General features: G+C 44.5%; 1 long non-coding RNA gene across 1 annotated transcript in view; it reads left to right on the top strand.

Moving 5' to 3' along the window:
- Positions 1–3863, top strand: part of LOC118662271 — a 115740-nt gene extending 111877 nt beyond the window's left edge. The window contains exon 3 of the long non-coding RNA XR_004969664.1: positions 2804–3863. This is a non-coding gene — a long non-coding RNA (uncharacterized LOC118662271). The remainder of the gene's footprint in view (positions 1–2803) is intronic.
- Positions 3864–13691: the final 9828 nt, after the last annotated feature.

Raw genomic sequence — 13691 nt, 5'->3', positions numbered from 1 at the left:
GTTACAGCGCACGCTGCCCTATGTAGGCATAAAGTCACTAAGAGAATGGTTTCTTCTCATTTCAGAGCCTTTAAAGCCCCTTCCCTCCCTGGGTTTGACACCTTTTAATATGCGTGAGACAGATTTCTAATAATTGTGATCTATGACTCTTTGACCTATTGCCACAAATAGCATTTGAAAAATGGTCAGCTCTAAAAGACAAGCCATTACAGCACTTAAAATTTGCTTTAAATTTTAGGATTTAGCCTAATTTGATCAGAGCTGCTTTTCAGATGTAGGCTCAGCAAAAATGTTAAAGACCACCTTACTTTAGCTGAATCCATTTTCTACTAAAAGTGCATCTGGCAGATGTCTGACATGGTAAAGGTAAAGTGAAATTCATCACCTACTTTTCACAGCTGCATTAGGTGAGAACGTGACAAATAGGCCCCGGAAAAGATTGTGACACTCCTGATACATAGAAACCTTTCTAGATTGCTTTCTTGCCCGAAAGTCACCGAGAACATCCTGCCATAATGTATTGTGAAATCAGGAGTCACTCAATCACTTCAAGGTCAGATTCACTTTAATTCATTATTGCTTTTATTATATTTAGTGTAATGCTGCACATCATTTCAAGTAGTTTGGGAATTATAAGTATGTCCACCAGAATACATTAGCTAGAAACAATTTTCCCTCCCTTTTTCCCTTCTCAAATTGCACACTTCACAGAAACTTTCTCTAAAATTAAAAGATTTGACTCACATACAGTGTGCATCTATCTAAGTGTGAGTCGAAATATCCTAGTATATGAAGTCACTTCCTGCTTGAAAATTAAGCTTCTTTGGTTGTTCCATAAATACAGCTTCAACTCCATGGCAAGTAGCATGTTTTATTGCTTATTGTTCTCTGCTATATCCTTGGTACATGGAACAGAGACTAACATGTATGATTGAATGATACAGGGAATAGGGTAAAACACATCTGAGATGAAGAACAGAAAGATCAGAGAAATCAAGTAATGTTTTCAAAGGTCAAGTCCAAATAGCAACCCAGGAATCTGATCGGAGATCAGTTGTTATAAATTGCTATATTCTCCTCAAGCAATATGATATGTTGTATTCCCCACTGAGCTTGGAAATATTAACACCTATTCATATAGGCCTGAGGCTTTGCCATCAGAAAGGCCTGAGATGCAGCTCTGAGAGTAATGGTGGGACTCCTGGCAAGGTCCTCCCTGTATTAGTCTCCTGTAGCTGTTGCAACAAATGACCACAAAGTGGCTGTCTTGAAACAATCTAAATTTACTCTCTCACTGTTCTGAAGGTCAGAAGTTCAAAATCAAGGTCTTGACAGGACCACTCCTTCTTGAGGAGACCTCTCCACAGGAGAAGGTCCTTGATTCTTCCAGCTTCTGGCAGCTGCCAGCACTTCTAGGCTTTTGACTACATCGCTGCACAGTCAGCATCTTCTCATCTGTCTCTGGTCACTCTTCACTTCCCATTCTCCTCTGTGGTTGATCGAATCTCACTCTGCCTCTCTCCTATAAGGGTACATGTGATTACAGTTAGGGCCCACCTGGGTAACTGAGGCTAATCTTCCCATGTTGAGTTTAAATCCTTGGCTTCATCATATCCGAAAAGACTTTACCATATAAGCTAACATTCACGAGTTCCAGGGACTAGGATCTGATTTATTTAGGAGCCATCAGTCAGCCCATGACACTTTAATATCTCCAAATTTCAGTTTTATCTGTAAAACAGAGATACGAATACCAAACACATAAGGATGTGATGCTCTGATGGTTAAATAAGAAATATAAACTAACATAAACACACACAGGCAAACTCGGCATGCTCAATTAGTAGAGCTAAGAGCTTAAGGAGGAACATAATTTATCTGCATAAAGCTTTGTGACCTATGCACATTCCTTAACTCTCTGAAACTCTTAAATCCTTACAGATATAACTAAGTTTACATTCAGTTTTATTTTGTCTCACTGCAAAGCCTTTCAATTTTTTCTGTCTCCAAAATTTTTAGCTAATATATTACACTAGAGGCCTGGTGCATGAGATTCATGCACTTGGTGGTGGTGGCGGGGAGGAGGGAAGGGTGGAGCGGGGTTGGCACCTCAGCCTGGCCTGTGCCCTCTCACAGTCCAGGAGCCCTCAGGGGATGTCCGACTGCCAGCTTAGGCCCGCTCCCCACAGAGAGCGGGCCTAAGCTGGCAGTTGGACATCCTTAGCACTGCTGCAGAGGCGGGAGGGGCTCCTACCACCACTGCTGTGCTCACCAGCAGTGAGCCTGGCTTCTGGCTGAGCAGTGCTCCCCCTGTGGGAGCGCACTGACCACCAGTGGGCAGCTCCTGCATTGAGCATCTTCCCCCTGGTGGTCAGTGCACGTTATAGCGACCGGTTGTTTCGCCGTTTGGTCGATTTGCATATTAGCCTTGTATTATATAGGATGTTGTCCTTGTTATAAAGAGTTTCTTGCTTGGAGGAGGAGACAACTATATGAAATGATGAACATTGTATCTTTGAGTGAATCAGACATGATGGGAGGACAGAGAGGGTGGACATTAATTGTGCCTGGATTTTTCCACTGCAGATGGCTACTTAGCGCAGCCTGCCAACTGGCCACTAGGGCTCACCTTTCCCTCAAGGCAAGCTTTGTCCATCTTTGCTAGATTCACTTCAAGATAAATCTTAATTATGCTGACATCATCTTTTAAACTTTTCAATTGGGGACCAAAAGTAACTAAATCAAATGTCTTTCAAATATGTTTGATTTTTCTTTATTAATTTTCTGTTCTTTTATTTTCAAGAGATCACTTCTCCTGAGATGAGGCTTTTTGCAAATTGGGATACATGCTGACACTGCCTGACCAGACATGAGATGGAAAATGATGGTGTGTCCTCCAGGAGACCACATGGATGCTGCTGGTTTTGATTTATTCAAGATGATCTGAAACATGTCCCTGTGAAGAACATGCATGCCCAGAGATTCAATGGGTCTGACAGTAGATGACTGGAAAAGTACTAGCAAGCCCATCAACCTCAGCACATGTGCATCAAATCTACCATCTTCCTTCCTATGTGAGCATTTTCCATGCTGTTCTCCATGCTCCCAGGAAAAGAAAATAGAGTGAACCCTGGAATAGTTGATAGCTGCTTAATGTGCCCCTTCTTTTTGGAATTAACACTGCCAACATTACCTTCATGTAATGATCAAAATAATGATCAAAACACTTCCTCTAACACCTACTTGCATTGTAGACCTTGCAATCTGAATTATTCTACTGATGTTACCAAACTGAAATCTATCCATGAAAATCACCATATTTAATGATCTTCCTATTTAGAGTTAACCTGTTTTGCATGGTTTGTAACCCCTTTTTGTCCCCTCAAACTCTTCAGGTCTCACTTCTGTTTCCCATTCCCCAGCACTGTTCCAATTCTTTTATTTTGCACTTTTTTCTTTTATGGTTTTCATTCCTCCTTTTGGAACATTCTTCATGTTGTTGTGACTTTAGTGTTCTCTTTACACTCTGTTCTTGGCATCTACTCTGTGGTTTCAATGACCATGACCATGTTGGTGTTAGAAGTCCATCTCTCAGCCACTGCAGTCAGGTGGTAAAAGTGAGGCTGATGGAAGGAGAAAGTAATCCTTTCTCTAGCCCTGATCTTTTTCTTACACATTCAGACCCCCTGCATATCTCTGCTAATGTGTCCTGTTGATATCTCCAACTCAACTTGCTTAAAACAAAGCCCATTTCCTTGACCTTTAAATCAGTCCCTTCTCTTTCTCCATGTCTATTAATGCCACCATCTATTAATCTTCCAATTAACCTGGTTTAATACCTTTGATCCACCAGTATTTTTTTCTTCAACTTCAATCCTATCTAATAAAAGAGAAACATGGTAATTGGTGTACGACCGCTACCCTTCCCATTGGCTAATCAGGGCAATATGCAAATTAAATGCCAGCCAAGATGGCGGCCGGCAGCCAGGCAGCTTGAAACTAACATGAGGCTTGCTTGCTTCAGTGATGGAGGACTCCAACCTTCCCCGCCTGCCACTGCAGGCCTCTGAGCTGCAACTCTAAGCAACTATGTAACAAATATAGAAGCTAAACAAAACCCCAGAAACCTGGTTTAGTCACTGGGCTTCAGCCAGCAGGATCACAACATTGTAAGCAAAGGCTAGAAACCTACTTTCAGCAGCAGAGGCCTAAGAGCTGGAGTCAAGCCTCAAAGCTAAAGCTAGCCCAGAATAAAAAAGAAAAAAAGGAGCGGTTGGGAGCTTCAGTCACCCCCATCCTGAAAACAGCCCTCAGCCCCTCACCCAGACTGGCCAAGTACCCTAGTGGGGACCCCCACCCTGAAGGGTGTGTGACCAGCTGCAAACAGCCATCATCCCCTCACCCAGGCTGGCCAGGCACCCCAGTGGGGACCCCCACCCTGAAGGGTGTGTGACCAGCTGCAAACAGCCATCATCCTCTCACCCAGGCTGGCCAGGCACCCCAGTGGGGATCCACACCCTGATCCAAGACACCCTTCAGGGCAAACCAGCCAGCACCCACCCATGCACCAGGCCTCTACCCTATATAGTAAAAGGGTAATATGCCTCCCGGCACTGGGATCAGCATGACAGGGGGCAGCGCCCAAACCCCCTGATCACCCTGCCGCTCTGTGTGTGACAGGGGGCAGGGGCACAACCTCCCTATCCACCCTGCTCTGTTCTTGACAGAGGAAGGCGCCCCAACCCCCTGATCAACCCTGCTCTGTGCCTGATAGGAGGGAGCTCCCCAACCCCCTGATCGCCCCGCGGCTCTGTGTGTGACAGGGTACAGAGCCCCAACACCCCTGATGGGCCCTGCTCTGTGTGTGACAGGGTGCAGGGCCCCAACCCCCCCACCCCACAGGCTCTGCTCTGTGTGTGACGGGGTAGAGCCATAACCTCCCCATCGGCCCTGCCCTGAGTGTGAGAGTGGCGGTGCCCCAACCCCCTGATCGGCCCTGCTCTGTGGGTGATAGAGGGCGGCGCTCCAACCCCCTGATGGGCCCTGCTCTGTGCGTGACAGGATACAGAGCCCCAACCCCCCTGATGGGCCCTGCTCTGTGAGTGACAGGGGGTGGCACCGCAACCTCCCCATCGACCCTGCCTTGAGTGTGACAGGGGACAGCTCCCCAACCCCCCAATCGGCCCTACCCTGAGCATGACTGAGGGTGGCATTGCAACCTCCCGATCCGCCCTGCTCTGTGCATGACAGGGGGCGGCGCCCCAACTCCCCAATTGGCCCTGCTCTGAGCCTGACCAGAGGCTGCACCTAGGGATTGGGCCTGCCCTCTGCCACCCGGGAGCAGGCCTAAGCCAGCAGGTCATTATCTCCCAAGGGGTCCCAGACTGCGAGAGGGCACAGGCCGGGCTGAGGGACTCCCTTCCCCCCCGAGTGCACAAATTTTTGTGCACCGGGCCTCTAGTCAATTATAATAGTCTATAAAATCTGTCTCCACATGGCCATCAAAAAATGGCCAAACCTACTTTTCTAGCTTTCTTTTCTACATGCTTAAATATAAAAGCTATCATTTATCTCAAGTCTTATAATGTCAGAATGCATAACTACTTGATTTATTTATTTAAAAAAGGAGGGTGAGGTTTTCATAATTCCCAATTATCAAATATGCTTTGGAAAGATTAAGTAACTTGCCAAATGTCACACTTCCAGCACGTGACATGGCCAGGAGGAGGTTCCAGGCCATCTCCTGCCAAACATCCTAATTTTAAAAAATATCTAAGTGTGTGTTCTAGACTTCTAGAGGTTTTCCAAGCTGCTGTCATGTTTCTTGTATCCCCTTACAACTATTCTTACAAATATGCTCCCTGGTAAAAGCACATAATATCTTTAGCCTCTTGTGGAATCATTCCCACACTCTATCATTTCCATTCAAAATGTTCTCATCCTCAGGTCCCAGGTGAATTGACCACTGACCCATGCAGCTCTTTCTCACCAGGAAAAAACACTTCCTGTTGAACATCTATTGCTCTGTATTTACACTGCTTTCCAGGCACATGAGACACTAGACACGTGTCAGAGTTATTTGAGTACTGAACTCCATTCCTTTCATAGTGTTCAAAGTCAAGGCGTCCATGTCTTCCTTTCCCACAGAAGAGAAATGTCTATTGCAGAGCCTTGGCCTCTGCAGGTGCACAATGTGTCTTTGCAGAGGGAATCTTTCCTTGATGGGATTTTGAGTTTCTCATTTAAACAGTATAAAGTTTACATCTTTAATGAAATATTTTAAACATGCAGAAAGTACACAATGCATTCCCTCCAACACAATGTCTGGTTTAGAAAAGAAATATGACCTCAAGTTTCTTATGCATCCCTACCCATATACCTGCTCCTCTGTCCTAAATTTCATGTGTCTTGGTCTTATTTACTCAGTTTTTACTTTTCCTACATATATAGAAATTCTCAAAGATCACCAATTAACTCCCTCGTAAAAGTGAATTCACATGGAAGCAGGAGAAACGGGTGATACATTTCTGCACAAGGCTCACCGGCGCCATTAGATCAGCAACTGGATTTTCCTCTGGACATGCTGGACTCAGAATCAGTTGAAACATAAGCCTAATATTTATTTTTAGTCTAGAAAAACATATACAGTCAGCATCTCGTTTCCCTAGAGGGAAAAGAGGAAACTTTCTGTGTACCAGCTGTTTCCTGGAGCAAAAGAAGTGAGAAGCCTCCCTTCGTGAGTTTCCCTTCCTCACTAAATTTTTTTTTATCCAGAAATGATGTCTCTGTGATAATGTCTTCCTCTATAAGAAATCAGACATTCCAGATGATAAAACTTTAAAAACCTTTTCTTTCTCTTTGTACTTTCAGGATATTGTTTTAAAGTGTGAGGAATTTAAGACACTCTTTACAAAACTAATTATGATAATACTAGAGGCCCGATGCACGAAATTTGTGCACCCTCTCCAATCTGGGACCCCTTGGGGGATGTCCGACTGCCGGTTTAGTCCCGATTCCTGCCCTCCCTTGCCAGTCCGATCACCCCCAGCTGCCCTCCCCGATAGGCCTGATCACACCCCCAGCTGCCCTCCCCTGCTGGCCTGATCGCCCACAACTGCCCTCCCTTTCTGACCATCTTGTGGAGGCCATCTTGTGATGGCATTGCATGTGACACCACCTAGGCTTTTATTACACAGGATTAAGAGATTTTGTGGCACATAAAATATAATGTAATGTGCGACCGTTTGGATTTTGTCATTTATAACATTATTTTTATGTTTTTCCCTTTAACTGAAAATATTTACTTTCATTTAAAAGGGATATTTTAAAAGGAATATTTAAAAAATTAATATTCATGAAATTGCCATTCAACTTAAGAACTAGATTGTTAGTACTATATCAACCTGTGACTACTTCCATATACTATTGCTTTCATTCCCCTTATTCCTTAAGTTTTCTATTAATTTGTTTTTATTTTTATAGTTTAATCGCATTTGTCTATATCTCAAAATGCTGTATTTGTAAAATTTTGCTTGTTTAAAGTGGTATAGAAATGTTATCCTACTATAGGAAGTCAGCTACAACTTTTTTTTGTTACCAAAAGTTAAGTACTGATACTAGTACATACTCTTATAACTTAACATGCACTTTAGCTGTAATCTTAAATTCTTATATCCTTGCTGTAGGCTATTGTGGTACAGTGCCCAGCTGGCACCTCACAGTCCAATGAACTTTTGTCTTTTTATGGCATTGCAAATCCTTCCTTTCTTTGTAATCCTTTTGAAATTATCCCAGTTCAGCCCCTTCTGCTGATCATGATTATTGTCACATCTTAATATCTGGTTCCAATCTTGTGATACTCAAAAATGCAGACAGATGAAGGAGTCAAGCAGATGGAGACCAAAATATCAGTTGCTACAAGGAGTGTGTTTTTAATATGGCCAAGTAAGTTCTGACCACATTGACCATTACCACTGATTAGAAAAAAAAAGAAAAAAGAAAACCCTCTGGGGAAAAATGCTATGTGAAGGCACTAGCGAGTGCACAAAAGTAGGCAAATTTCTGACGCAATATGAGATACTTGGATATCTTTAAAAAGCTAATACTAACCGAAATGTAAAATTATGGATAAACATGAAAGACTAATATTCTCCTTTCTATTTATTTAAAGCATTTGACTCTTTAAAATCAAAAGTTATAATATTGCTCTGTGTAGTTTATATGGAGGACTGTCTTCCTGGTTCATAGCCAGCATCTACCTGTTGTGTGGAAGGGACAAAGGATCTCCCTGGAGACTCTTTTATTAAGGACACTAATCCCACCACAAGGACTCAACCCTCCGGATTTAAGGACCTCCTAAAGGCCCCACCTCATGACAACCTACTACTAACCCTCACCTGCCTTTGGAGATCCGGATTTTAATATATGAATTCTGGAGGGGCACATTCAGACCATAGCAGGTGGACAGGAATGGGGAAGGCAGATGTTGATTGCCTGGAGGTCTTGTCTTAAAGAGATGGCTAATCACCCAAATCCCTAATTCTATCACCCAACAGCCTCCTAGCCAATAGTGAAGAAACACAGCTTTTACAAAGAAAGTAACCCTCTGACACAATGAAGAAATGCCTTCTTCATCACTGTTGCACCAGGGGCCCCTTGTAGTATGCAGCCTACACCAAGCAACCCTTCTGTGAATGGAAATCTTGGGAATCGTGTGTGACTCATTAAACTGCACATGACCAGAAGTAGGGGAGACTTGTCCCTTACTACTTCAGCGAGTTGTGCTCAAAGGGAGACTATGGATAGTCTGCTTGCCACAGCTGCCAAGCATACTACAACACATAAAGGAGTCAGTCAGTAGAATTGCAAGTGAATCTCTTTCTTGGACAGTGACCTCTCAGCACAGTCTGCCAAAAGAGCTGTGGAGATACTGAGCCACGCCAAGGAAGGAAGGCTGCTGAACAGAGGGACCGTCTACTGTCCTGGGCGAGGCAGGAGGGTTTCAGCAGCCAAGCAGTGAACCTGATCTTACCTGGGGATTTGTAGTCAGCACAATCATGCCTAAATGATTGAAATGTACACCTTCAGGCTGAGATATGCATATATGTGTTTTGGAGGGAGGGATAAAGGCTATGTTAATAAAGAAACAAAAATAATGTAGCCAAAGATGAATGATGGAAAATGGTATTCAACAAGCATTTATTGGAATGTTATGACATTCAGTCCTTGTACAATAGGAAAGACTTGGTCCCTCCCGCCTTCAAGCCACCTAGCATTTAATCATGATATGGGGACCCCAACATAGTTCTCACCCTCTGCAGTTAAGGATTTCTTTAATTATTTCAGTAGATAATACCTGACACAGGAAGTGGATACAGAGCACTTAGGAGGCCAAAAGGCTTGTAGAAGGAAAGCACCAGTAAAAGGAAATGAATGGGAAAAGGACTGGGGGAGTGGGGTGGGCAGGGAGCCATCCCACTGCCACACAGACTGGAGGGACAAAGGTCGTAGTCTAACCTTTGTAAGGAGGCAGTCCAGAGAGGCAGGATAGTGACAGTGAAACTATACTGTGTGATACTGCAAATGTGAATACATGACATTATGCATTTGGCAAAAACCATAGAACTGTGGCACACAGAGAGTGAACCTAATGCAGACGATGGACCTCGGTTAATAATAATAATGAGCCAATATCGGTTCATCAATTATAACAAGGGTACCATTTGTACAATGCAAGATAATAACAGAGGCGGTTGAGGAGCGGCAGGGAAGATAGGGGAACCCTATTCTTTCTGCTCGATTTTTCTGTAAACCTACAGCTGCTCTAGAAAAAAAATTAAAAAGAAAAAAACTTTTAAAAATGGCACAGGAGGAGAATGGGCCAATATCCACATGTCACAATATACCCCAGTTTTAGAACATAATTTAGTTGTTAGATAGGCTGTCTACTAAATGTCTGAGTCCCGGTACATAATGCTGAGTGTATTTAAATCATGAACAAAGAACAAAGAAAAATGATTCTATTATACATTTCCATTTTTCTCTATTCAGTGCTGACAGTGTGCTCATGCCTTTAAGTCAGGGACAGATGGCTCAGTGACAGGAGGTGGGTATTCATATGTGCAGGAATGAATCTCATTACAATCTAACAGGAAAATCAGAACAATCAAAACCAAACCTCTGCCAGCACAAAGGGGACGCTCTGGTGCAAAACTTGCCCACCAGACATGACCTGCCTTGCAGAAATTAATAGGCCCTCGCTCAGCCAGGATCTGGAGGTGCCCTAAGCATGGCCTGGGGTGGTCCCTAAACAAAACCAGTCATATGCACTGAATTATTTTTAAAAAAACAAAACAAAAAAGGATAGAGAGATTTTCATGCAATCTGAGAAATCTGATGACGAATGTTACTTTCATTACATTTTAATTCCTTTGTCCCTTGAAAAATCTAAGTAAGCCAATTCAATTTAAAAACTAATTTCTGCCCTAACCGGTTTGGCTCAGTGGATAGAGCATCAGCCTGTGGACTGAAAGGTCCCAGGTTCGATTCCAATCAAGGGCATGTACCTTGGTTGCAGGCACATCCCCAGTAAGGAGTGTGCAGGAGGCAGCTGATCGATGTTTCTCTCTCATCGATGTTTCTAACTCTCTCTCCCTTCTTCTCTGTAAAAAAAAAAAAAAAAATCAATAAAATATTTTTTAAAAAAGAAACAAATGCTTTTCTTAAAAAAAAAACTAATTTCCAATGACATTACAGTTATTTTTGTTATTGTGTTTTCCTCCGTATAACATAAGAGCGACCATCTCCTTTTCTTGCTTATCATTATCTTGCTACATGTCCTTCAAGATGTCTGTTATAAACCATGTTCAACCCCTTAAGTCACATGTAACCAATAAAGAAGAGTCTCAGGATAATCTGCCTGCCTCACCTTCAACAACTTTCCAAATTTCCATATGCAGCAAATTACACAGCCCTCGGTTTCAGCTTAGAATGTAAAGTACATGATATGAACCAGGCTTGCTTAAAAATGCACTGAACATACTAGCTATCTCATATGTCTGTGGGACTCATTTAATTAAGAATATGCACCCATGCAAGACTGTTCAGGGAGTAAAAGTAATGAAATATGTGTGTGTGTGTGTGTGTGTGTGTGTGTTTCAAAATTATGAACAACTTTAAAAATGCAGGTCTGTTTTAAATGATCACGCTGTGGCCTGTAAGCCACGTGGGGCAGGTGGGATTTCAAGAAACCCTTTCATCCATAACAGGGAAGACGCCAAGTAACCTGGACATGTCACACTCGGAGGGCTGTGAATATGTGTGGAAGAAATTGAGTTAATAAACCCCAAGCGAGGTAAAGGGATAATGAATACTTCTCGCTGTAACTGAGAGTTCCAGTGGGAGAGCAGGGGCTGGTGGGATAAGTGGGGCTGGGCGGGCATGAAAGACAGAAGACAGTGTTGAGCATCTGCTGTACACCGCGTGTTGACGTGGGTGGGGGTGAGATGCGTTAGTTTACGCAAGAAGACAGACTGATCTGAAGTCTCTTGAAATGCCAGGTAAAGCGATACAAGCCTTATATCCAGTACATAACTGAGGTGGCAAGAGAAAGGGGAAATCCCCAAGTGGCAGAAATAAAACCCAGGGAGAAAAACCGTGAGCAGAGGCACAGCTTTCCGGGAGGGGTGTCAGGAGGGACAGTGGCCAAAGTGCAGGACAGGGCTGCCATCTCTTTGTGGAGCCACGAACAGGGGCCTTCAGCCTGCACGGAGCAGGTCATGACTTAGAAAGCATCTGCACCATCCGGGGAAATAAGCCCCCTGAGGAATCCGTTCACCTGCTGGGGTCCAACCCCAGCAGGTCCAGGGGTCCCCAAAGGTGTGGATGGAGTCGGCGAGTAAGGAATGACACGGAGACAGCGTTCAGTTGATCAGCAGCCTAGCCAGGATCTCTAGCCAGGATCTCCAGCCAAGTTCTGGTCTGGATCTCCAGCGAAGTTCTGCTGTTTATTGTCTTGTTACATCCATATTTATACCAGTTGATTTTAATCCTGTCAATTTCTATTACAAAGGTTAGGGCGTTTCTTATCTCCATTCCAGGGAGTAAAGATTATGTAGCTTAAGCATGATTGTTTGTAGTGATTAACTACCCGCCTGGCACTTAGTTAAGGAGTTTCATCCCCTCCCTGACTTCAGGGAAAAATTCCTACCTGGGGAAACAAGCTTTCTAGGAGAGGCATCCCCTCCCTGACTTAAGGGAAAAATCCCTACCTGGGGAAACAAGCTTTCTCGGAGAGGTGACCTTGGTTAAAACACACAGCGCTAAGGGGAGCAAACATATTAAGAACAGTATGCTATATACGCCAGGTCCCTTGAAACATATGCTGTGCAGATGTTTCTTTCCTGCAGTGACTGTGTCAAGCAGCAAGGATGGACCGGCTTCCGACAAATTCCCCCTTTTTTATTTTTTAAATGATCACGCATGCAAATCAGTGGCCACCTCTCAGATTGGGCCGTTTAAAACTCGGAAGAAGAGTGGCAAGCAATGATAGTGAGCATAGCTATAAACATAGTGGATGGAGCGCAGAAGGAGCCCCATTTCTGTAGAAGGTTGCCAGCCTCTTCAGTCAAGGGATTTCAGCTGTCCTCAAGTTGTTGGTTTGGTTGTCTTTGTTGGTCTGGCTAGCGGGCGGCGTCACTGGCGACAGGCTTCCCGAAGCGTCAGCAAGTTGAAGGGCTGCATCAAAGGGTCCATCAGGGCCGTGGTTGATGGTGGTGTCGATGTCCGAGGAGGAGTAAGCTGTGCCCTCTGGATCCAGCTGATATGGAAAATGGAGGGTAGTAGAAAAAGAAGAGAAAGCAAAAGAACTACAAGGCATGGAAGTGTTTAGAAAAAAGAGGGAGAAGAAAGGGAAGAAGGCAGCATCCTGACACAGCCCTTTCCTTCAGCTTCCCCTTTCCCTGTGGTCCCAGGTAGAAATGGGAAACAAGTCCTGTTGCAGTGAGAGGGCAGCTGCTGTCAGCCAGTCTCTGTCTTTACCTGGGTCCCGATCTGAGCTGGGCATGGGAAGCAGGAAGCAGCCATGGGGACAGGAGACCTTCCTCAAAAGGGGCGAGTGTTCAAGCCCCTGCACCATTGGGGAGGGGGGTCTGTGCCCCACCTTTGTTGCACCCCAAGTTTTCTCCTACTGGCCCCCGACTGTGCCTGTCTTAGGTTGCCCCACCCTGTGGAGTCTTACCCGTCGTTGACTACCAGCCATCTCTGGGCCAAGTAGGGTGATGTGAGGTTCAGTTTTGTCTCCTTGATAGCCTATGTCCCTCTGGCCTCCATGCCCAGCAACTGCCTTGGGATCCCCTTGCCTGCTGGCGGGGCTCTGGCATTGATCATAGGGAACTCAGGTTTCTTCTCTAGAGAGGGCCCAGCTTACGCCATTGGGCCAGAGACAGATCCATGGTACCAGCCACCATGCGGCTTCAACCTCAGCATGAACAGAGAGCTCAGGCAACAGCTATGGGCAATTGGATTGTAAGAAGAGGGTCCCTCTTGGCACAAGGGTAAGAGGCGCCAATATAGGACAAAGGAGAGTCCTGGAACAGGGCTTTCTCAGCCCAGGATGTCAGGCTCTTGGCACAAGACAACTCCATGTCTGGGGCATATACCAAACACCCCTAGTCACGGCATAAAAGGGAGGT

Source organism: Myotis myotis, unplaced genomic scaffold, assembly GCF_014108235.1.
Source record: "Myotis myotis isolate mMyoMyo1 unplaced genomic scaffold, mMyoMyo1.p scaffold_m19_p_8, whole genome shotgun sequence".
NCBI classification, from domain to species: Eukaryota; Metazoa; Chordata; class Mammalia; order Chiroptera; family Vespertilionidae; genus Myotis; species Myotis myotis.
This window is presented reverse-complemented; position numbering and strand designations above follow the sequence as displayed.